Raw genomic sequence first — 23070 nt, 5'->3', positions numbered from 1 at the left:
TGACATTACTGGCACTGTAATATAATTTTTTTAACCAAATTGACACGCACACATAATTTCAAGGCAGACTAAAATCCTATAAATAACTTGTTGTTTCCCTTTAATGGATTTAACCAATCTTCTTGTACATCTCCTTTTACTGTGATTCATTTTACCATTAAGTATGTGCATGACTAGATGACTTGAACATGGACAGAATATTTATTTTTCTCAAGTTAAACAGCTTCCAACATATCAGTCTGAAAAAGGCGTGGCTTTTATGGCAGGTCAATATCCACACTTCTAAGCTGTCAAATCAACGCATACAGATTCTCACGCATGCACACAAATAACTCACTTTCTCACACAACTGCGTCTGTCTCTGAGGTGTATGTTTCAGAGTTCTGAGCTGCAAACAGAATTTTTTTCATAATGGTGATTTTTGAAGAATCCTTTCTTAGCCAATAGGAACATAATAATGTAATATATTCTCTGTTTCTGGGCACAAATGTGCATCAATTCACTTGTTATACCACCAATAACTTATTGTCTCCTAACAAAGGGCTACTGTTAGCCCAAATCTCAAGTAACTGCAAAACGTATGTTGGTCCAATAAGAGGTATCAAACCACCTTTGCATTCCATATTTTCAGTTAGTGGAACAGCCCAGCATTTCTTCATTTTCTTCTGCCACCCTGTGGAGAGTGCAACTTTACACCCACAGCAGTGAAGGTCTTGACCCACTCCTCCATGTCTTTAAGGAACAGTTTAACTTCCTATGCAAACAAGACAAGTCCAGTTAAGGGGGAGTCTAGCAATGCAACGTACCTTGTTGCCCTCGGAAAACACTGAAAGATGCAGCCAGGAGGGCTGGTATAAGCAAGTGCAATATCCTGATCTTCTAGCTGCACCTTATGTAATGTTACACATAAGGTAATGACCTGGGTCATTGAGTTGACTATCAGTGACCCATCTAGTAACTCCTCCAGTGCATGGTATAGTTCATCAGCTGCATTCCTTTGAAAATATTCCACGCCTAATAAACACCCATGATTCTTAGGGGAACAATTGGGTTGGATTGCACAGCTAGGCTTATAAAGACCCTGGTGGTTGATAGCCTTGTATATACCTTGGAATCTATGTTTGGAAGGTAGTTCAACAACAGCAAGGTTGAAGGGGTGAAAAAGGAGCATGTGCTTTCCAAACCTGTCTTCCTACCCCCCGACACACATTCTATTTGCTTACTCAATTAAAGTAATTCTACTTGCTTAGATTCTGCAATAGCCTCTTCAGCTAACTCATGTGCTGATGACAACTAATAAGAGAAAGTATACCTAAATCCAGCATGGTGTAGCTTATTGGCCTGAATACATTTTTGAAGACCTGCATACCAGTATATATTCATAAACTAGTGTGCTGAAATACTTTCATTGCTCCTGAAAAAAACTGTATATCTCCCATGAACATAAACGGCAGTCTACTTAACGCCGAATGTGTGATAAGAGACCTTGGGACCCAGGTGGACAGTAGTCTCTCCTTTGATAATCACATCGCCACAGTAGTCAGGAAATCCTTCTATGTGGCACACCTCATCACAAAAGGGTTCTGATCCAGGAAAAAAGAGGTTATTGTTCCCCTCTACTCGGCACTCATTAGACCCATTATAGAGTACAACGCCCATTTTGGAATGTACCTCACAAGACATCTGCAGCAGCTGGAAAGGCCACAAATGTACCTCACAAAGAGGATTACTGGCCTCAAACAGATGTCCTACACTGACCGTCTCAAAAAAACTCCAGCTTTACTCTGTAGCATATCACCTACTCCGAGGAGATCTCTGCCTAACATATAAAGCTATGTTAAACCCAGAGCTGTTGGACATGCTACACCTAAAGAAATCCCAATCCCTCTGAGCTACACGCTCTAGGGACCTAAACCTTGACACCACAATAAACAGGACATGCTGGAGGGATAGATTCTTGTCCCAAAGACTTCCTATACTCTGGAACAAGCTACCCATCTATGTCAAGCAAAGTTCCTCATTAGCACTCTTCAAGAAAATTTTTGATGAGTGGATGGGAAATAGGAACTACACCCCGGGGATCACTTCAGTGACTGCTCGACAGGGGCACAGGAAATTAACTTTCTTGGGTGGTGTAAGCCAGGGAACCTTATTGGCTAGGCTTACTTAGGCCCTTGGGCCGATAGCCTAGTACCTACCTATGAACGTATGAACCTATGATATCCTGAAAAAGTGTTATTTACAAATATTTGTGTACAGTGCAGATGTTTCACTGTTCTGTCAGGATTTCTCTGGTAGAGAGATATGTGCAGTTACTGTGAGAGTCTTTTGATTTTATAACTGAATATTATTTTGCACCAACCCTGAGAACTACAGACCAGGCTTTTTTATTAAGTGTTTTCTCACACTGCCTGCTGAACATCAGTCTCTTAGTCAACTGTCCCATTCATCCTCCATTTACTGAAATGAGAGGAACACAAGAAGGGCAGTCCATTTAGGCGGCTATCAGGTATTTTTTTCATCTTTGATCCCCATCCCATGCGTGACCAGTAATGCACCAAAGGTTTAAAGTGCAGCAAGGATTAGCAAGGGCATGTCACGCATTCCTTGAAATAACATAACCCCTCATAACAGCCTTGCCTCTTATAAAACCAGCACTCTTACTGGCTTTCTGGTCTCCTTTGGTGAATTCAACCATGGAAACAATCATTCCAAAAAAGGAGTTCCCACACTCGCCCCTTAAGGAAAGGTTGGTCTGCAAAGCCATGTCTCCTCTCCAACTTCAGCTCCACCAGTCATCTTAGCTGTTAAGTGTACACTAATCACATGGATCACAGTCAAGGTTTTATTTCTCTATGCCAACAGAGTTGGCTCATGTACAACAGACTGTTTTACATGATAAGTGATTAAGAGGGTAGCTAGATTCTCCACTTGTGTTGCAATGAGGAGCTCAAATTAAGTTAAAACCTGTCTACAGGTATTGCAGCTTAGCTTAATGGCCTAAATTAATTAGTAAAGACCTCTGTGTTACTGTACATTTATGATCCTGTGTGATGAAATATTCATTCATTCAAGGAAAATTCTGCCCATCTCTCATTACACACTGATAAAAGAAGACTTACAAATATTTTTGTATGAAATTTCTGGGTTCTGCAAGAGTTTCTTTGGTCGGGTCCTATATGAATATACTGTGGTGCTCTTGGTTTTTGCTCAAGTCTTTTACATAGATGCTCAGAATCAGAAGAGCACAAACTGGTTTAGCTGAAGATAATGGGGCCAAGGATATCTAAGGAGAATGCTTTATGGGATGCTGATAATGCCTGAGTCTGCCATTGCAGCAAATCTTAGGAAGGAACATATCTAATTTTTATTTGTTTGTTTGTTAATCATGATAAAATTCTGATACACACAGACCACTTTTAGGTTTAGTCCAAAACTGGCAAAATACAGAAATCTGGCTGTATTACGAAAATGTAATAAAAGATACAGAAATGTGGTAACACTATCAAAATAAAATTTATACCAAGCTTGGACAATATTTAAGTAACAACAAAATGGAAGTTAGTACAGCAAATATGATTTTTTTGCCTACTTACATTTCATAAAAATCAGTTTTAGCCAATGATCCTGCAACAGTGGGGAAAGGACTATAAAATATTACAAATTAAAGGAAACCATTCCCCTCATACTGCAGTAAATCACCAGCTGGCTGACTATTTGAATGCATTTTTCTGCAGGTTTGATAAGCCCTAGAATACAAACGACACTGTTGCCAGCTCTCTCAGTTTATAGACTTATACGTCTTCCTCCCCTACACATTCTCCCATTCAACCTGCATTAAATATTTCTGAAGAGGGTGTGTGTCGGCTTTTTAAAGGACAGTACATTAAGAAAGCAACAGGTCCAGAGGGGGGGGGGCGTTTCTTACCCTCTTGCTTAAAAATCTGAACTGATCAACTGGTCCCTGTCTTTACTCAGATTTTCAACAAATCATTAGTGCTGTGTGAGGTTCCATTATGCTTCAAACAAGCCACAATCATTCCAGTCCCCAAAAAAATCCAGTATAATAGGAATGAATGACTAAAGGCCTGTTGCTCTGATATCTGTGGTCATGAAGATCTTTGACTTGTGTTAACTCACCTGAAGGACATCACAGCTCCCTTGTTGGATCCTGTTTAGTTTGCTTATCAAGAGAACCGGTCATCCTGCAACACTTTCACAACCCAATATGACTCCGTCATTGTCCATGCTGGTGTGAATGACCTCAGACGTACCTCCCTGAACTACATGAAAAGAGACATAAAGGAGCTCTCTGAGCATGTAGCCCAGGCCGGTATGACCCTGACCTTGAGTAGCATCTTACCCTCACCAAGAATGATGCCACAATATGAAGATAAGATGATCAATTTCAACAATTGGCTTAAGTACTGGTGTCATTCAAAGGGGATCCAATGCCTGTCTGCTTGGGATGATATGCTCGACAAGCCACGATGCTTCGCTAGGGACAGCTTGCACCTGTCACCCCTGGGCTTTCGGATATTGGCAAAGGCTCTTGCTACCCCCATAGTGCCTTTTTTAGGCAAGGCTCAAAAGACAAACCCACCTCCATAGGTATCACAAGGGATAAGAAACTAACAGTAATGCTACTCAATGCCAGAAGTCTAAACCTCAAGATGCACGCACTCGAAACTCTCCTTAGCATGGAGAACATCGATATCTGTGCAGTAACAGAAACCTGGTTCAGGGCTCCCGAGAGCACCCCAGCACTACCAGGTTATACCTCATAACATGCTTTGCGGCCCCAAAACTTGGACCGAACCACAAAAGGAGGGGGAGTATCGATATTCATCAAAGATACCCACACCTCCAGGTTGGCGGCAAAGCACGAAGCATCAGAGACTATCCATGTGCAACTAACAGTGGGTAAAACTGTCTTCCAGTTTATAGCCTGCTACAGACCACCCTCCCAAACCCAGGAACCCCACTCGGCCTTCCTGAGAACACTGGAAAATATGAAGGTCTCTCCAAACACCATTATATTGAGCGACTTCAACTACCCAAACATAGACTGGGAGCATTACTCTAGCTCCAACACCCTAGCCCAAAGGTTCCTAGAATTTATAAACTCAAATGCTATGGAACAACTTGTTACCACTCCCACAAGAGGGGAAAACATACTGGACCTGATCATCACCAATATGGGGACTCTATGCTCCAGACCAGAAGTGTATCCCTCACTGGTAAGATCAGACCATAAACTAATCTCACTGGATATTCACATCCCGACCCCATCCCCTGCCCAGAAAACCACAGTGAAAAACTTCTCTAAAGCAAATTTCACACTCCTCAAAACCGAGGTGGAATCCTTCAAAGACCCCGGGCCTGTGGAAAATACCGCCCAGACCGCAGAATCCTTTATAAAGGCATTCTATGAACACCTTCAGGAATGCATGGATCATGCGATCCCAAATAAAACCAAGACCCAATCCTCCAAAGGCAGACGTCCTGTCTGGTGGACCCCAGCCATAAACAAACTATACAATAGAAGGAGGAAGCTACTAAATGATAATCCCAAAAAGGGAAGGCATCACTGATCAGTATTAGCAAAAAACTACGGGCACTCATAAAATTGTCTAAGGCCAGCTTCGAGAGAAAAATTGCACAGGACACTAAGGATAATCACAAGGCTTTCTTTAGTTATGTTAGGAACCTGGGTGGTAATTCCCAGATATGCTCAGAATTAGTCCAAAATGAGAAAAAATACACTGAACCCACAGACATTGCCAACATCCTAGCTGACAGGTTCAGCGCAAACTTCTCCCCCCCCTCCCCACCAAAAGGGCAAATATCTATCCCAGCAGAGTGCTGCCCCCCTGACATCTCAGATGCTCAGGTAAGAGCCGCCCTCTCCACAGCAAAAAACACAGCATCAATGGGACCAGACGGTGTCCCGGGCTGCGTCCTACATGAACTCCAAGAAGAGCTAAACCCAAACATAAAACTACTGTTCAATCTCAGCCTTACTACAGGATATGTGCCCAAAGAGTGGCGTACAGCAACAGTGGTCCCTCTCCATAATGGTGGTGCCTCAACGGATCCTGGAAACTATCGCCCCATAAGTCTGACTAGCTTGGTCTGCAAAGCTATGGAAAGGATCATCATGGACCTCATAAATAAAGATATTGGTGACCTACAGACACTGGATCCTACCCAGTTCGGCTTTGTTAAGGGCAGATCCTGCCTCTTAAACCTGGTTGATTTCTTTGAAACAGTCACCAAGGCCATTGACAAGGGGAAGGTGGTCCACACAGCCTACCTGGACCTCGCAAAAGCCTTTGATACAATACCCCACTCGGGCATTATAGATAAGCTCACCAGCTTAAATATAAACCCCTATGTCACTAGATGGATTGCAAACAGGCTCAAGGACAGAATCCACATGGTTATAATTGCTTGAGCCATGTCAGACTCCAAACCAGTTACAAGTGGTGTCCCACAAGGCTCAGTCCTGGGACCTCTCTTGTTCGGTATATATTTCTCGGAGGTACAGGCCAACATGGAAGGACTGTGGCTGACCAAGTTCGCAGATGACTGCAAACTGGGCGCCATAATCGACTCTCCAGCCGACACAAGCATCCTCCAAAAGGGCCTCTTAGAAACAGACAACTGGTGCCAGAGCCATGGCCTCAAGCTAATTGCCAAAAAGTGTATAGTCATCTCCTTTGGCAAAAACAAAGTGCCCACAAATTACCACACAGGTGGTAATCCATTAAGTACAGAAGAAGTAATTAGGGACCTGGGGACCCAAGTTGATAGCAATCTCTCATTTGACAACCACGTGGCCAAAGTGGTTAGAAAAACATTTTATATAGCCCACCTAATCATGAAGGGATTCACATCTAGATCAGGGGAGGTCATCGTGCCTCTTTACTCATCCCTCATCAGGCCCATAATTGAGTACAATGCCCTTTTGGGATGTACCTTACCAGACACCTGCAGCAACTGGAAAGACCCCAAAAGTACCTCACCAAGAGGATCAAAGGGCTCAAACAGATGCCATATGCTGCCCAGTTAAAGAAACTCCAGCTCTACTCAGTGGCATACCGCCTGTTCAGAGGCGATCTGTGCCTGACGTATAAAGCCATGTCCAACCCGGAATTAATGGACATGCTGCACCTCAGAAAATCCAAATCCCATCGAGCTACACGCTCGAGAGACTTGAACCTGGAGGGACAGATTCATAACCCAGAGGCTCCCTTCACTCTGGAATAAAATCCCAGTCCAGGTTAGGCAGAGTCCCTCATTGACTCTCTTCAAGAGGAATCTTGATGAGTGGATGGGAGATCGTAGGTTTACCCCGGGTATCACTTCTGTGTCACTGTTAGACAGAGGCACAGTATACTAACCTCGAAAAAGGGCACAGCAAAATAAATTTAAAATGGGTGGCGAAAGCCAAACACATTCTGGCTAGGCTTATAAATGCCCTAGGGCAGATAGCCTAGTATGAACCTATGAACCTAAGGATTCTGTTTGTGGACTTTAGCTCTGCATTCAATACTGTAATTCTGGAGCTCCTTCACCTGAAACTCACCCAGCTTTTCTTCCCTGCCACCACCTGTCAATGGAATACCAATTTTCTGACCAACAGGAAACAGCAGGCAAAATTGGGGAAATTTACATTTCTATCACACAATCAACACGGGTGCCCCCCAGGATGTGTGCTCTCCCCACTGCTCTTCTCCCTCTACACTAATGACTGCCTCTCTAAGGACCCCTCTGTGAAACTTATCAAACATGAGGACGACACAACCACTATTGGGCTTCATCAGGAATTGTGATGAGTCTGCATACAGATGGGAGGTTGAGCAGCTGGCCCTTTGGTGTAGTCAGAAAAATCTGGAGTTAAAAACTCTCAAAACTGTGTAGCTGACAGTAGACTTTTGGAGAGGTCCCAGAATATTATCCCCCTCTTCATATTTAACACTGCAGTGTCAGTTGTGGAAACCTTCACGTTTCTGGGATCCATAATATTCTGGGACTTGAAAGGGGGAGATCAATGTTGGGTCCATCATAAAAAAAGGCACAACAGCGAATGTACTTTCTGCAATAGCTACGATAGTTCAACCTTCCACAGGAGCTGAAGATTCAGTTCTACACAACAGTCATTCAGTCTGTTCTCAGCTCATCCATAACAGTGTGGTTTGGGTCATTGACTAAACATGACAAAAACAGGCTACAACGAATAGTCAGGTCTGCTGAAAATATCACTGGTGCTAGTCTGCCTGTTCACTTTACCGGACCTGTACTATTCCAGAGTCACGAAACAGGTGAGGAAAATCATCACTGACCACTCACATCCAGGCCACAACCTTTTTTGAACTTCTTCTGTTGGCCAGGCATTATAAAGTAGAGTGTGCCTCCAGACGTTTCTGCAGCTAACTCCTGCTGATGGTTTTAAGCGTCAAATATTGCTTGTTTATATTTGCATTAATAATTCCAAAACCATGCTACATACAAGGTACCAAAAAATTTCATCTTAATGCATACATGATAGTGAACAGAACTGCATTGATATCTGACCTTGTCTGATGCATCTAAAGAGACGCTGAATATTATTTGTATACTATTTATTTGTATTATAACAATTTTCATATTTCTCGAAATATCCCAACAGTCTGCTAACATACACAGAAGCGCATAGCCTCATATGAAAGCTCACAGCTGTATGAAGAAAATCCTGCTGGCAGTATGTGTCTTGTTTGAATAGTTACTGAGATATCATAAGCGGTTTATACATTACAAAAGTAATACTCACTGCCTGTGCTTTGGCTTATAAAATCGAGTTTAAAGCATCAAACTGAATGAATGCCACCAATATAAAGATTAATTTATCCTGAATAGGCTGCCATTTACAGTTTTCTAGTAACACTTATGGTTGACTTCATTTTTTTACAAGGCTCAAGCCACACCCACAGGGTACACACTCAGAAGAGCTGTACTGGAGGGAATGAGTTAATATATGGCAAAACAAGCAGATATAAGAACTGTTTCCCCCCCACAGGCCATCAAGCTCATAAATGGTTAATTCAGCTTAATCAGGCTGGGTACCCTATCCCCAGGTCTCCCAGGGTCTTGCAGTACTGCTTACTATTGTTAATACTTGTTTATCAGTGTTTATTTCAGATTTCTTGCATTGAGTTTCACTTTCCACTTTGTATTTTTATGTATATTTACATTCTCTGTCTTTTTTTTTATCACAGGTGTGTGATTAACAGTTGTGTGTATGTCGACTATCTAACTTATACTTGGAGAGTCATCAAAACCAGAGTCAAATTCCTTGTATGCGTGCATACTTGGCCAATAAATGTTATTCTGATTTACAGTATTCCTATAAGAGAGGCAAATGTTGGGAGGGAAAGGAAAGAAGAAAATGATCAGAGTAAGGATGGCTGGCAGGGTTGAAGAGAAGTAGTTTAGAGAGAAGAAACGAATGGGAAGGAGGGTACGAGAGAAAGTGTAGAACAATGAATAACTGTGTAAACAGGTTACTGTAAATGGGAGAGAGTATATACTGGTTTAAATGCCCTTCTTACCTTAGAAGCCAGATGAGCTATTGCCAGTAATATTTTAATACCAAGAACAGAATACACTCTTCCTAAAAATACTACCCATCTTCAATGTGCTGAAAACATTAGTCTTAGATTTATATGCCCCTCAAACTCAAAGGAGCACCACTGGACTTCCTTAATGAAATCTAGCTGGTTACCACTTAATGCTAGAGCTTCTTTTCTCAATACTCTTACCTATAAAATACTACATTGCAGATAATGTCCTCTCTTCTCAAAAAACTATCCACTAGGAGCATTATTTACTCTCTGCATGACTCACATAATGTGTAGCTAAACAGATTCCCGTTCTCACTGGCTATATGTCAGAGGTCATTCTCCAAAATTGCCCCTGCTTCTTGGGACTCTATCCTCAAATCCGTAATACAGAAAGATGGCATAACAGTAATCAAGACAACACTGCATGCTCACCTGGTAAATGAAAACAAGGGCAAATACATCAGAGACAATAGATAAGCCTACTGTATACTGCGCTTTACTACTGGCAAGTCATTTCATTGTCTTTATCCTGATGTTATCATAACTATGCACTAATTCAAATGCACTTAATAACTTTCAGTCTACTGTGTCTCTTTTTAATATGATTATTGTCCAAATAATTGTATTTTGTCTATGTAAATGTACTTGCCTATTTGGCACAGGTCATGGCTGAAAAGGGTCTATGGACCAGTCCGCGTGCTCAGTTAACAAATGTAAACAGACAAAGAACTAGAGGATGGATAAAACATGTTGTCTCCTACTGCAGTGATAGCTGAGGTACCAGTGTCAGAGCAGCTCTGATGTGAGAGTCTCGTGTCCAAGAAAACAAAGACAAGGCCCCAACAATGGAAAAGCACCCTGCTCAGCCTCAACAGGCAAATAAGCAACTTGTCAAATCCTCCAAGGGCTCCTTTGAAAGATACTTAGCAAGTACAGCCAAGGATAACCAAAAGGCCTTTTACAGCTGCCTACGTAACCTGAAAGGTAGGACCCAAACATGTGCAGAAATAGTGGCCAACACTGTCCCCACAGAGATGGCAAACCTGCTAACGGATAAGGTTGGCAAAAAGTTCACTCACTTATCCCCTCCTAACTTACAACAAACCTTCCCCCCCACCCTACATATCTGAACAGCAGGTCCTCAAAGCCTTGTCCAAGGCAAAAAACACAGCCACTATGGGAACCAGATGACATCCCAGACTGTTTTCTAAACAGGCTAAAACATGAGCTAACATCACCACTAAGTACCCTTTCCAATCATAGCATAACCACAGGCTTTGTTCCTACAGAATGGAGAACAGCAACAGTTATTCCCCTCCACAAATGTGGCATAGCAATAGACCTGGGGAATTACAGACCCATACACCTGACCAGTCTCATCTGTAAGGCCATGGAACATATCATTATGGACCTCATAAATACAGACATAGTTGACCTCCAATCCCTGGATCCTACCTAATTTCAGCATCATGAAGGGCAAATCCTGCCTGTTAAATCTGGTGGATTTCTCAGAAAATGCGACCAAGGTCACTTACTTACTTTGTCTTTCGGCTTTTCCCGGTTAGGGGTTGCCACAGCAGAACTCCGGTTCGCTAATGATTGGCAGTGGATTTTTTTTACGTTGCCGAGTTGCCAGCCCGACGCCCAACCGTCAAGGAAGGCACACCCATTCACGCATGCACCTACCTGCATGTCTTTTACATCACTCGACCACGGGGAGTACATGCAGACTCCACACAGAAGGTGCTCCAGCCGAGAATCAAACGGGAGCACCTCTTGCTGTGAGGTGACAACGCTAACCGCTGCACCACCGCGACAAGGGCAAATCTTTGCACACAGCATACCTCAACCTGGGAAAGGCTTTCAACACAATCCCACAGTCAGGCATTACTGATAAACTTAGCTTACTGAATGTAAACCCCATTGTTGCAAGATGGGTTGCCAACTGGCTCACAAACTGAACACCCACTATCAAAGCGGGTGACTCCATATTAACCAGGTGACCTGTTACCAGTGGGGTGCCACAGGGGTCAGTGCTGGGCCCCCTACTGTTTGGTATATACTTCTCAAAAGTTCAGGTGAAAACTAAGGGGTTATGACTGAACAAGTGTGCCGACAACTGCAAAATAAAGTGCAATCACTGAATGCCCAGATGATGTCAGTATACTCTAGGAGGGTCTCATGCAGACCAACGACTAGTGTATTAGTCACAGTCTCAAACTGAATGCAAACAAATGCATCATCATTGCCTTTGGCACAAACAATGTCCCCTCACACTATCAAATTAGCAGCAATACCCTAAGTACCCATGAAGTGGTAAAGGACCTGGGATTACATGTTGACTGCGACCTTAACTTCGACCATCATGTGCCTACTGTAGTAAGGAAAGCTTTCAATGTAGCATACTTGATTAGTAAAGGCATCACCTCGAGAGCAAAAGTAGCTATAACCCCTCTATACTTGGCACTTATCTGGTCAATAATAGAGTATAACGCCCCATTTGGCATGTACTGTACTAAGCACATACAGCAATAAGAGAGACCTCAGAGGTTTCTAAGAAAGATCATCAAGGGCCTCCAGCATGTGCTTTACACAGACCGACTAAAGTCCTTGTCACTATACTCCGCATTGTGGAGACTTATGTCTGGCCTACAGAGCAATTCAAGACCCAAACCTAATAAACTTGCTGCATATCCATAAATCAAATGGGACTAGGGCTACTTGTTCCAGGGTCCTAAATACGGCCTGTGACTTAAACAGGGCAAGCTGGAGGGACAGATTTATCTTCCAGTGACTGCTGCATCTTTGGAACAGGCTACCAATTCATGTGAAACAGAGCACCTCTAGGACACTGTTCAAGAGGATCCCGGACAAGTGGATAGGGCAATGTAAATTCATAACAGGGATATAGCCCACTACCCTTCTGGATGTGGACAGTCATCGCTAAATGCAATCTGGGGTACTGACTAGCATTTCTATGGTATTACATTGGGATGAAACGGCTAAGTTTAAAATGACCTCTGGGTCGACAGCCTAGTAATTGGCTATGATCCTATATCATGTCTAATGCAAGCACAGTCAGCACCTGTGTGGAAACACCAGAAATGACAGTGTTCAGAATGAAGGACCTGTTCTCCACTGCCTGAAAATAAGTTGTTTAGAAAGTCGGGGTCTGACGGTGGGAAATCAGTAATGGTGCCAGGGGCACTTATGACAGCATTCCAATCACCAGAGCCACCTGAAAGCACAGTTTTGTACCTACCATAAATGTAGATGTTCGAGTGTTCACACTGCTGCAGTCATCACACTTGGGTTATCCTGCCATCAGGCGGTCCCGCAGTCGGCCAGAGTTCCAAAGTCTTGGTCCGGCGTCGGTTGCTGATGCTTCTTCCCTGACGTCAGTGCGCCAGGGGTATATAAGAGGCATCTGACGCCATTTTCTACAGTTTTTCTTGCCCCAGATGTCAGGTGCCCCCAAGTAGGTAGGCAATACATATTGCTAATAAAACATGTAAAAGGAATAAAAGGAATACCTTCAGTTACAAGCAAATACACCACAAAGGTTCGCAAGGGACGGCTTGCACCTGTCACCCCTGGGCTTCCGGATATTGGCAAAGGCTCTTGCCACCCCCATAGTGCCTTTTTTAGGCAAGGCTCAAATTCTAAACCTACCACCCTAGAACCCCAAAAAGGAAAAAAACTAAGGGTAATGCTGCTCAATGCCAGAAGTCTCAATCTCAAGATGCACGCACTCGAGGCCCTTCTCAATATGGAGAACATCGATGTCTGTGCTGTGACAGAAACCTGGTTCAAGGCTCCTGAGAGCACCCCAGCACTAACAGGTTTCACCTCATATCATGCGTTCGGCCCCAAAATCCGGACAACACCAAGAAAGGAGGGGTGTCCATATTCATAAAGGACATCCACACCTCAAGGTTATGCATCGGAGACCATCCAGGTGCAATTAACCATAGGCAAGACTGCTCTGCAATTTGTAGCATGTTACAGGCCACCCTCTCAAACTCAGGAACCTCACATGGCCTTCCTGAAAACATTGGAGGGATAAATGTATCTCCAAACACCATCATACTAGGTGACTTCAACTACCCTAATATAGACTGGGAACACTACTCAAGCCCGAACACTCTAACCCAAAGATTCCTGGAGTTCATAAACTCAAATGCCATGGAACAACTAGTCACCATCCCCACAAGAGGTGAAAACATACTTGATCTCATCATCACGAACATGGGATCAAAATGTTCAACACCGAAGTATACCCCTCACTGGTGAGATCAGATCATAAACTAATCTCGCTGGAGGTCCTCATCCCCCACCTGAAACAAAAAGACCACAGTGAAAAACTTCTCAGAAGGATTTCACACTTCTAAAAACTAGTGTGGTCTCCTTTAAGGCCCCTGAGCCAGTGGTAAACATTACTCAAACCGCTGAATCACTTACAAATGCCTTCTACCAGCACCTACAGGACTGCATGGATCAGGCAATCCCAAACAAAACTAAGACTCTCTGTACCAAAGGCAAGCGTCCAGTCTGGTGGACCCCAGCCATAAACAAGCTCTACAACAAAAGGAGGAAGCTACTACAAGATAGAGCAAAATCCTTGAAAGGTAAGACACCTTTGATCATTATAAGTAAAAACTAAGAGCTCTCATAAAATCATCAAAGGCAAATTTTGAGAGAAAAATCGCCAAGGACTCTAAAGACAATCATAAGGCCTTCTTTAGCTATGTTAGAAACCTAGGAGGAAACTCCCAGATATGCTCAGAATTAGTTCAAAATGATGTGAAAATTACTGAACCTACACACATTGCTAACATACTGGCTGACAGGTTCAGTGCAAACTTCTCCCCTCCCAAAGGAGAGATATCTATTCCAGAGGATTGTAGCCCCAAACATCTCCAACGCCCAGGTGAGAACTGCCCTCACTAAGGCAAACACAGCATCCATGGGACCGGATGGTGTCCCCGGCTGTGTGCTTCATGAACTCAACGAGGAATTAAACCCACAGTTAGGACAGCTGTTTAATCTTAGCCTCACCTCAGGATAGGAGTGGCGACTGTGGTCCCACTTCATAAGGGCGGTGCCTCCACAGACCCTGGAAATTACCCCCATTAGCTTGACAAGCCTTATCTGCAAAGCCATGGAGAGGATCATAATGGAACTCATAAATAAAGACATAGGGAACTTGCAGACTTTGGATCCAACCCAGTTTGGCTTTGTCAAAGGCAGATCCTGCCTCTTAAACTTGGTTGACTTTTTCGAGACAGTCACCAAGGCCATTGATGAGGAAAGGCAGTCCATACAGCCTACCTCGACCTGGCAAAGGCCTTCACACAATACCCCACTCAGGTATCATCGAAAAACTCATCAGCTTGAATGTAAACCCATACATCACAAGATGGGTTGCAAACTGGCTAGCGACAGAACCCACAGGGTCAGAGTTGCTGGAGCCATGTCAGACTCAAAGCCTGTCACAAGTGGTGTCCCACAGGGCTCAGTCCTGGGTCCACTCTTGTTCGGCATCTACTTTTCTGAAGTACAAGCAAACACAGGAGGGTTATGGCTGACAAAGTTTGCAGATGACTGCAAACTACACATCTGACACAGATATCCTCCAGAAGGGCCTCACAGAAGCGGATAACTGGTGCCAGAGCCATGGCCTGAAGTTAAACGCCAAAAATGCATAGTCATAAAAACAAGGTTACCCCTAGCTACCATATAGGTGACAATCCACTGAGCACAGAAAAAGTCATCAGGGATCTGGAGACCCAAGTTGATAGTAGTCTTTCGTTTGACACTCATGTTGCTAAAGTAGTTAGGAAAACCTTCTATATCGCCCACCTGATCATGAAGGGATTCACATCTAGATCAAGGAGGTCATCGTCCCCTGTACTCATGACTCATTAGACCTATGATTGAGTACAATGTCGCGTTGGGAATGTATCTGACCAGACACCTGATGCAGCTTGAAAGGCCCCAAAAGTTCCTCACCAAAAGGATAAAGGGTCTCAAAAATATGTCTTATGCTGCCCGACTAAAAGAACTCCAGCTTTATTCAGTCTCATACCGCTTGCTCAGAGGTGACCTGTGCCTGACATATAAGGCCATGTCAAACCCAGATTTGATGAATATGCTTCACCTCAAAAATCTAGATCCCTCAGAACCACAAGGGCGGAGACTTAAACCTTGACACGGTTATAAATAGAACGTGCTGGAGGGACAGATTCATCACCCAGAGACTCCCTATGCTGTGGAACAAAATCCCGGTACATGTGAGGCAGAGCACCTCGCTGGCCTTGTTCAAGAGGAATCTTGACCAATGGATGGGAGATCGCAGATATACCCCAGGGATTACTTCAGTGTCACTGCTTGACAGAGGCACAGAAAAATGATAGGCATAGTTTTTATTCAAACTAAAGGGGTGGCGAAAGCCACATAACTATGGGCTAGGCTTATAAATGCCCTTGGGCAGATAGCCTAGTATGAACCTATGAACCTATAAAAGGTATAGAAAAGTTCAGCTAGGTCAGAGGGGATGGAGGGAGGGTAATCTGGACTGCAGCAGTGTGAACACTCAAACATCTACATTTATGGTAGGTACAAAACTGTACTATGTTCATTGTGTTAGACTGCTGCAGTCATCACACTTGGGTTGAATCCCAAAGCTAAGGATGGGTGGTGGAACTAAACAGGGTTTGGAGAGGCTAGTAGGCCCTGCAGAACTGCAGTGGCAAAGCCAGCTCTGGTTTTAGACTATAGAGGTAAGTGATAGTGCTTGGTGAAGGTGTGCACTGAACTCCAAGTTGCAGCCTCCAAAATATCCTTGGTTGGTACCCCTCTGAGGAAGGCTGTTGATGTTGCAGTAGCCCTGGTGGAATGGGGCCTGATGTTACCAGGTACAGGTTTCCCATGGTGTGTGTAGCAGAAACGGATACAATGTCCTATCCATTTTGAAATGGTCTGTTTTGAGATGGCCTTTGTGATCCTGCAGCATAGGATACAAAGAGCTGGTCAGATTTTCTGAAAGCCTTAGTTTTATCCAAGTAGTAACGTAATTGCCTGTGAATGTCCAAAGAGTGTAGGAGCCTTTCCCCTTTGTTCTGGGGGTTTGGATAAAAGGTGGGCAAATGAATGGTTTGGTTTAGGGCCACACTGGATACCACCTTTGGCATAAAGGAATGGTTAGTTCGTAAAGAGACTCTGTCTTGATGAAAAATGATGAAAGGCTCCACTGCCATTAGGGCCTGTAGTTCTGAGACTCTTCGTGCTGAAGTTATTGCTAGCAGCAGGGCAGTTTTCCATGATAGAAACTGTATATCAGCTGTAAAAGCTGGTTCAAAGGGCGGTAGTGTAAGTTTTTCCAAAACAAAGTTGAGATCCCAAGTTGGTGTTGGTGCTCTCCGGGGCGGTCTTATGTTCTTAGCCCCTCTGAGGAACTGTCTTAGTAATGGATGTGAAAATATAGGAGGATCCGTGTTGTATTGAGCTGAAATAGCTGAGGCGTGGATCTTAATAGATGAAAAGGAAAGTCCTTTGTGCAACATCTCAGTTAAATATTGAAGAATCTAAGGAATATTTGGGACAAGGGGATTTTGGCCTTTAGCCTGGTTCCAGGCGCAGAATCTTTTCCATTTGTCTGAATAGGCTTTCCTGGTGCTGGGCCTCCTGGCCTCCAGAATGACATCCATCACAGCTTTAGAGAGAAGTGTTGACTGATTGTTTAGGTAATTTGCCATGCAGCCAGATTTAAAGTCTTGAGCTGGCTGTGTAGAATCTGGTTGTGTTGCTGAGTGAGCAGGTGAGGAATTGGAGGTAAAATCCATGGTGGGCCTTGAGCCATGTTCCTTAGTATTGGATACCAGTGTTGGTGTGGCCAGTCTGGAGCAATGAGTATCATTTGTGGCCTCTCTAATCTGGCTTTCAGCAGCACCTTTGCCAGAAGAGGCAGTGGAGGAAAGGCATACACTGTCAATGTTTTCCAACTGAATGAGAGGGTGTCCACTTTCCAAGCTAGTGTGTGGTATGTCCTTGTGCAGAATTTCCGTAGTTGGTAGTTTTGGGGGGAAGCAAACAGATCTATGTCTGGGCTCCCCCATTTTTGAGTTATCATTGCGAATACTTGTGGATCTAGTTTCCACTCGGGAGGATCTATGATGTTTCTGCTTAGATCGTCTGCCAATGTGTTTTTCTTTCCTGGCAGGAATTGTGCTTGCAGTTGAACTTGGTAGGTCAGTGCTGTGTTCCACAAGGTCATTGCTTGCCTGCATAGGGGGTAGGAATGTGTGCCCCCTTGCTTGTTTATGTACCACATCACTGTGGTGTTGTCCGTCTTTATTAGGAGTTGTCCTGGATGTAGGAGGTCCTTGAAAGCTGTCAGGGCATTTTGTACAGCTAGCACATCTTTTTGATTGATATGTAGATACCTTTGATCTGCAGACCATTTACCCTGAATACACTGTCCTGCCATGTGTACTCCCCAGGCATAATCCAATGCATCTGTTGTTATAGTTTGCCTGGCTGTGGGTAATGTAAAAGGCTGACCTTTGTTGAGGTGACATGCCTGAGACCACCATAGAAACTCCTGTTGAAGGCAGGGAATGAGTGGAATTATTGTTTCCAAGCTGTGGCTGTGTTGAGTCCATATGCTTTTCAGATACCATTGTAATTTCCTCATATGCAATTTTGCAAATGGTATTAGTAGTATGCAAGATGCCATGAATCCCAAGGCCTGCAGAATTTTTCTTGCAGGGAGTTGGGTCTTTGTTGCCATCATTTTGAAGTATTGAGTCAGTTGTCCTTGCTTGTTTGGCGTGAGATAAGCCATCTGGGCCGTTGTATTTAAGCTGGCACCCAGGAATATTATGTCTTGTGAGGGCACTAGTTTTGACTTCTTTTCGTTTACTGTGTACCCTAGGCAACTTAATAGATTTTTGACAAACGCCAGATGCTTTAAAAGAATGTCCTTGCTTTCTGCTTGAATAAGGCAGTCGTCCAGGTATGGATATATTTGAATTCCTCTTTGTCTGCAGTATGCAATTACTGGTGCCAGGACTTTTGTGAAGACCCTGGGCGCAGTAGATAAGTCAAAGGGCAGTGCAGAGAATTGGTAATGGGTTGAACCTGCTATAAATTGGAGGCATCTTCTGCAATTTTGTCTGATAGGGACATGCAGGTATGCCTCCTTGAGGTCCAACGTTACTAGCCAAGCCTTCTTGCACAGCATGGGAAGAAGTTGCTGTAGTGTTAGCATCTTGAATTTGGGTACTTCCAGATATGTGTTTAGAATTGAGAGGTCCAGAATGGGTCTCCAGGCTTTGTCCTTTCGGGGAACTAGAAAGAGTCTTGAGTAAAATCCTTGTCCTTGCTCCTGTGTAGGAACCTGTTGAATGGCTCTCATGTCCATGAGAGCTGAAATTTGCTTTTGAGCCTCTGACCATTGATTTGGTGGCAGGTTTGGCATTCCTTTTATCCTCAGTAAAGTGTGAAAGTGGAATCTGTATCCTTGAGATACAATATTTAGAACCCATTTGTCTTTTGTGATGATGTGCCTGCAAAAAGTGCTAGTTTTCCTCCCAAGGGAGCTGCCAAGAGGGATTTGCTTGGTAGTCTGAGGGGTAAGTCATTGTGTTTGTCTTCTGATAGTTTGAGACCTGTCTTCTCCTCCTTTTTGGGTTGTGGCACCCCATTGTCGAGGCTGGTAAGAGCCTTGTGACTGACCTCTGCCCCTTGGGCGTCTGTATTTGCCCCTCTGTGGTCTGGCAGAAGCTGGAAAGGACCAGTTTTTGGTTGGCCAATTTCTGCTGAAACGAGGGGGTTGTACCTGTAAAAATTCCTTGATCGTCTGCATAGATTTTGCCTTATCCTCCATTTTCTTTAAAACCTTTTCTGTTTTTACACCAAATAAAAACACCCTGCTGTAAAGGTGCATCCAATAACTTTGCTTTAACATGATCAGGTAAAGTTTGTTCTTTTAACCAAGCATGCCTACGTATGACAGACCCTGTCACTGCTGCTGTACAAGAAGTTTCCAATGAATCAAATCCACATTGCAAAGTATGTTTTCCCACTTGTTCAGCTGTATGCAACAAATCTTGCATTTCCTTGTAATCAGGCTGTTCTGTATGTGTGATCATTTTTGTTTTAATTGAGACATCTAATATTGTTGATATTTCAGCATGTGAAACTGGCAATGTAAGGCCCTCATAGCTAGAGTAGCTGAGGTATATACTTTCTTTCCCCATCTGTCTAGTGTTCTAGAATCCCTTTCAGAGGGTACAGGATTTTTAGCAATAGAGGCCTTAACCCCTTTGGGACCCTGGGAAATGGTTTCTGGGTCAGCAACAGGGCTTTTACATAGGAATTTGTGTGAGTCAGGGACTCTGTAGTATCTGTCTGGTTTGGCTGGTGCAGGAGGTAGTGAATCTGGGTTAAGGCTAGATTCTGAATAAACATCATCCACAATGTCTAACACGGGTGGAATAGCAAGTGGTCTGTGCTGGGGTAGTAAAAGGAACTCTCGGAGCCTTTTCTTAGAATCAGAGTAATCCTGGCCTTCCCAGTGGAAATGTTCCCTCATGGTATGTAAAGATTCCCCAAAAGAGTAGTCTTCTGGGGGAGATGCTGAAGGGACAGACTCTTCAGCATCAGAGTCTTCATAAGGGGGAAAGGAATATTCCTGTTCCTCAGAAGAATTTGAGGAAATTGAAGCCTGGTCAGAGGAAGCGTAGTCCTCCTCCTGTCTTGGCCTTTTATCAGGAGGGGGATGGGAACCCCTGATTAGGGTAATTAAATCTTCAGCCATCTTAAGCATCTGTTTCTTAGGCATGGGGCCTTGTACTGGAGACTGCTGTACAGTCTTCTTTGTTTTTAAAGGGGTTTTCAGCTTTGTATAGGATTTAATAGTGAGTGTAGTCGGTCTGAAGACACCTTCTGCAACTGAAGGCGTTTCAACTGCACCGGAATCTCCTTCAGCCATGGAGTCGGAAGGGCCTAAAGGTAAAGGTTGTGGAGGCCTAGCAATCTCCGCTTGGGAATCGGATGCCGCCTGGGGTTCTAAATCAGCGGTCGTCAGGGGCTGCGTAGGCGCCTCACTGAAAACCGGAGAACCGGCGACTGGCCTAGCAGAGGCCTCGGAGTCTGGTTTGGGTCTCGGCTGCCTGTCCTTATCTTTGCGTTTTTTATGCATTCCGGTCGTCGGTTGCTCCGAGGGCATGGTATAATTAAAATTCCTACCAAAATAATGTCGGGTGAAATCAAACCGATGTTTAATAGATCGTTTGTTAAACCTAGCACAAAACAGACAACCTGTGATGTTGTGGTCTGGGCCTAGGCAAGGAATACAATAAGAATGAAAGTCCTTATGAGGTATTTGCTTCCCACAAGAAATGCAATTGTTAACTTTTTCTGACATCGGACTGAGGCAAGAAAAGGTTCCCCAACGGGGTACTTGGCTTTACTGAAGACTTCGGTCTGAAATTCGATTAGAAAATCTCAGGAGTCGGCCGACCGGCACTTGCGAACTGCTTCTGCTTCGGGCACCGCGCGGCAAGAAAGACTGAAGAAAATGGCATCGGATGCCTCATATATACCCCTGGCGCACTGACGTCAGGGAAGAAGCAACAGCAACCGACGCCGGACCAAGACTTTGGAACTCTGGCAGACTGCGGGACCGTCTGACGGCAGGATAACCCAAGTGTGATGACTGCAGCAGTGTAACACGATGAACATCTAAAGTGTAACCAGAGAAAGTGCCATGGGCTCAGGTAACACTGACACAAGAAAAAAGAAAGCTTCAGTCAGACAGCTGAAACTCTGTCAGCACCCCAAGTGAGAGGTGGTAGGAGGGTATTAACTCATATTCACCTTCCTTGAGCTCTCACATTCGCCTCAGCCAGCTTTTAATGTAATCTGTAAAACTTGTTAGTGAAGGGTCCTGGATGTGATCAGTCTGGCTGGGATTAAGCAAAAAGTAACTTTTAGACTAATACATTTCCTATCACTGTAGTAAAATTTTGAAAGATTTCTTATAGTCTGAAGAAACCTGTTTCAATATAATTTTGTTACAAGAAGGCACTAGAGTCCTCTTACCAACAGACTCTACCAATTCAGTAGCAGGAACAGGAAAAGTTGTTTTAGAAAGAGTACATCTAAGCTTCTGAATTTTAGGACGCGAGAAGTTACAAATCACTTCAAAGTGTTAATAGAAGAGCTAGATGGCTCACTATATTTTCTGAATGGGAGGCAGACAAAGCTTAAGAAAAAAAAAATGTTTGATATTTCTGAAGATGGCTCCATTCCATACCATGGTCAAAATCAGAATAAAATAGTAACAGAAGTATTATGGGCTTCCTCTAAATAAATAAAACAAGTGTGTTTGTCAGTAGTCAAAATCGGGAGACTGCAGGCACACTTCATAAGGAAAGGTTGACATGGATGGATCTGGGTCCAGTGGTACAAAAATGAAAGATCTTTCTGACAGAAAATTTGTTAAAAAATAGTATCTGTGGCTAAAACTAGACAGACTGTACAGGAAGAAAATAAAAAATAACTTTTACTTATGAAAATACCAACCAGATTTTCAATGAAAATTCATCAAAAACAAACAAGGTAGCCTGAGGAAAGTGTTATTAGGCCATCATCAAGCATGGCAAAAATCTACTACAATATGAGAAGTACTGCCTGATGAGAAGGAGAAAAGTCTCAGGCAATCTAGGAAAGATTTTGAAAAGTGGTCTTAATGCCTGTGGCTTTAGTTTTGGCCATTACTGGAGATGGATCTCTTCTTATCCTGGTACCCGAACGCCTGCATACAAAGCCGAGACTCTAACCACTACGCTATCCCAGCATAATTACAAAACACTTGCACACACATTTGCCAAGACTGAGATCAGAACCCCAGCCTATCTAATTATTTACACTACAGTGTTGTGATGGCTTGGTGGTTAACGACTGTCACTATAGTGCATAGGATCCTGGGTTCAAGACCCGTAAGGCTGTTCATTTATGGGAAATGGGAAATTCACCCCGGGGATCACTTCTGTGGCTCTGCTCGACAGAGGCACAGGAAAATAATTTTCTTGGGTGGCGAAAGCCAGGGTACATTTTTTGGCTAGGCTTGTATGGGCCCTAGGGCCGATAGCCTAGTACCTACCTATGCATAGTGTTACGTAGTTATACAAGCTACAGAGCCTATATCTGAACTCCGATTATAAAGTTTGGCATATATTTAAGCTCAGCCATTGTCCAGGTAGTAGTAACACTTGTAACAACCCACGAAGAACTTGGGTCTACGGAATTTCAGTGTTAAGATCTCTTTGTTACAGCTCCAGGATTTAGGGTTAAATTCTTACCCACAGTCACTGCCAGTGTGGAGTTTGCATGTTTTTCCCATGGGAATGTGGGTTTTCTCCAGATTCTCCAGCTTTAACTTTCCAAAAAACATGCT

The sequence above is a fragment of the Protopterus annectens genome, chromosome 2.part1, assembly GCF_019279795.1.
Source record: "Protopterus annectens isolate FY-2018-M chromosome 2.part1, PAN1.0, whole genome shotgun sequence".
Taxonomy (NCBI): domain Eukaryota; kingdom Metazoa; phylum Chordata; order Ceratodontiformes; family Protopteridae; genus Protopterus; species Protopterus annectens.
This window is presented reverse-complemented; position numbering follows the sequence as displayed.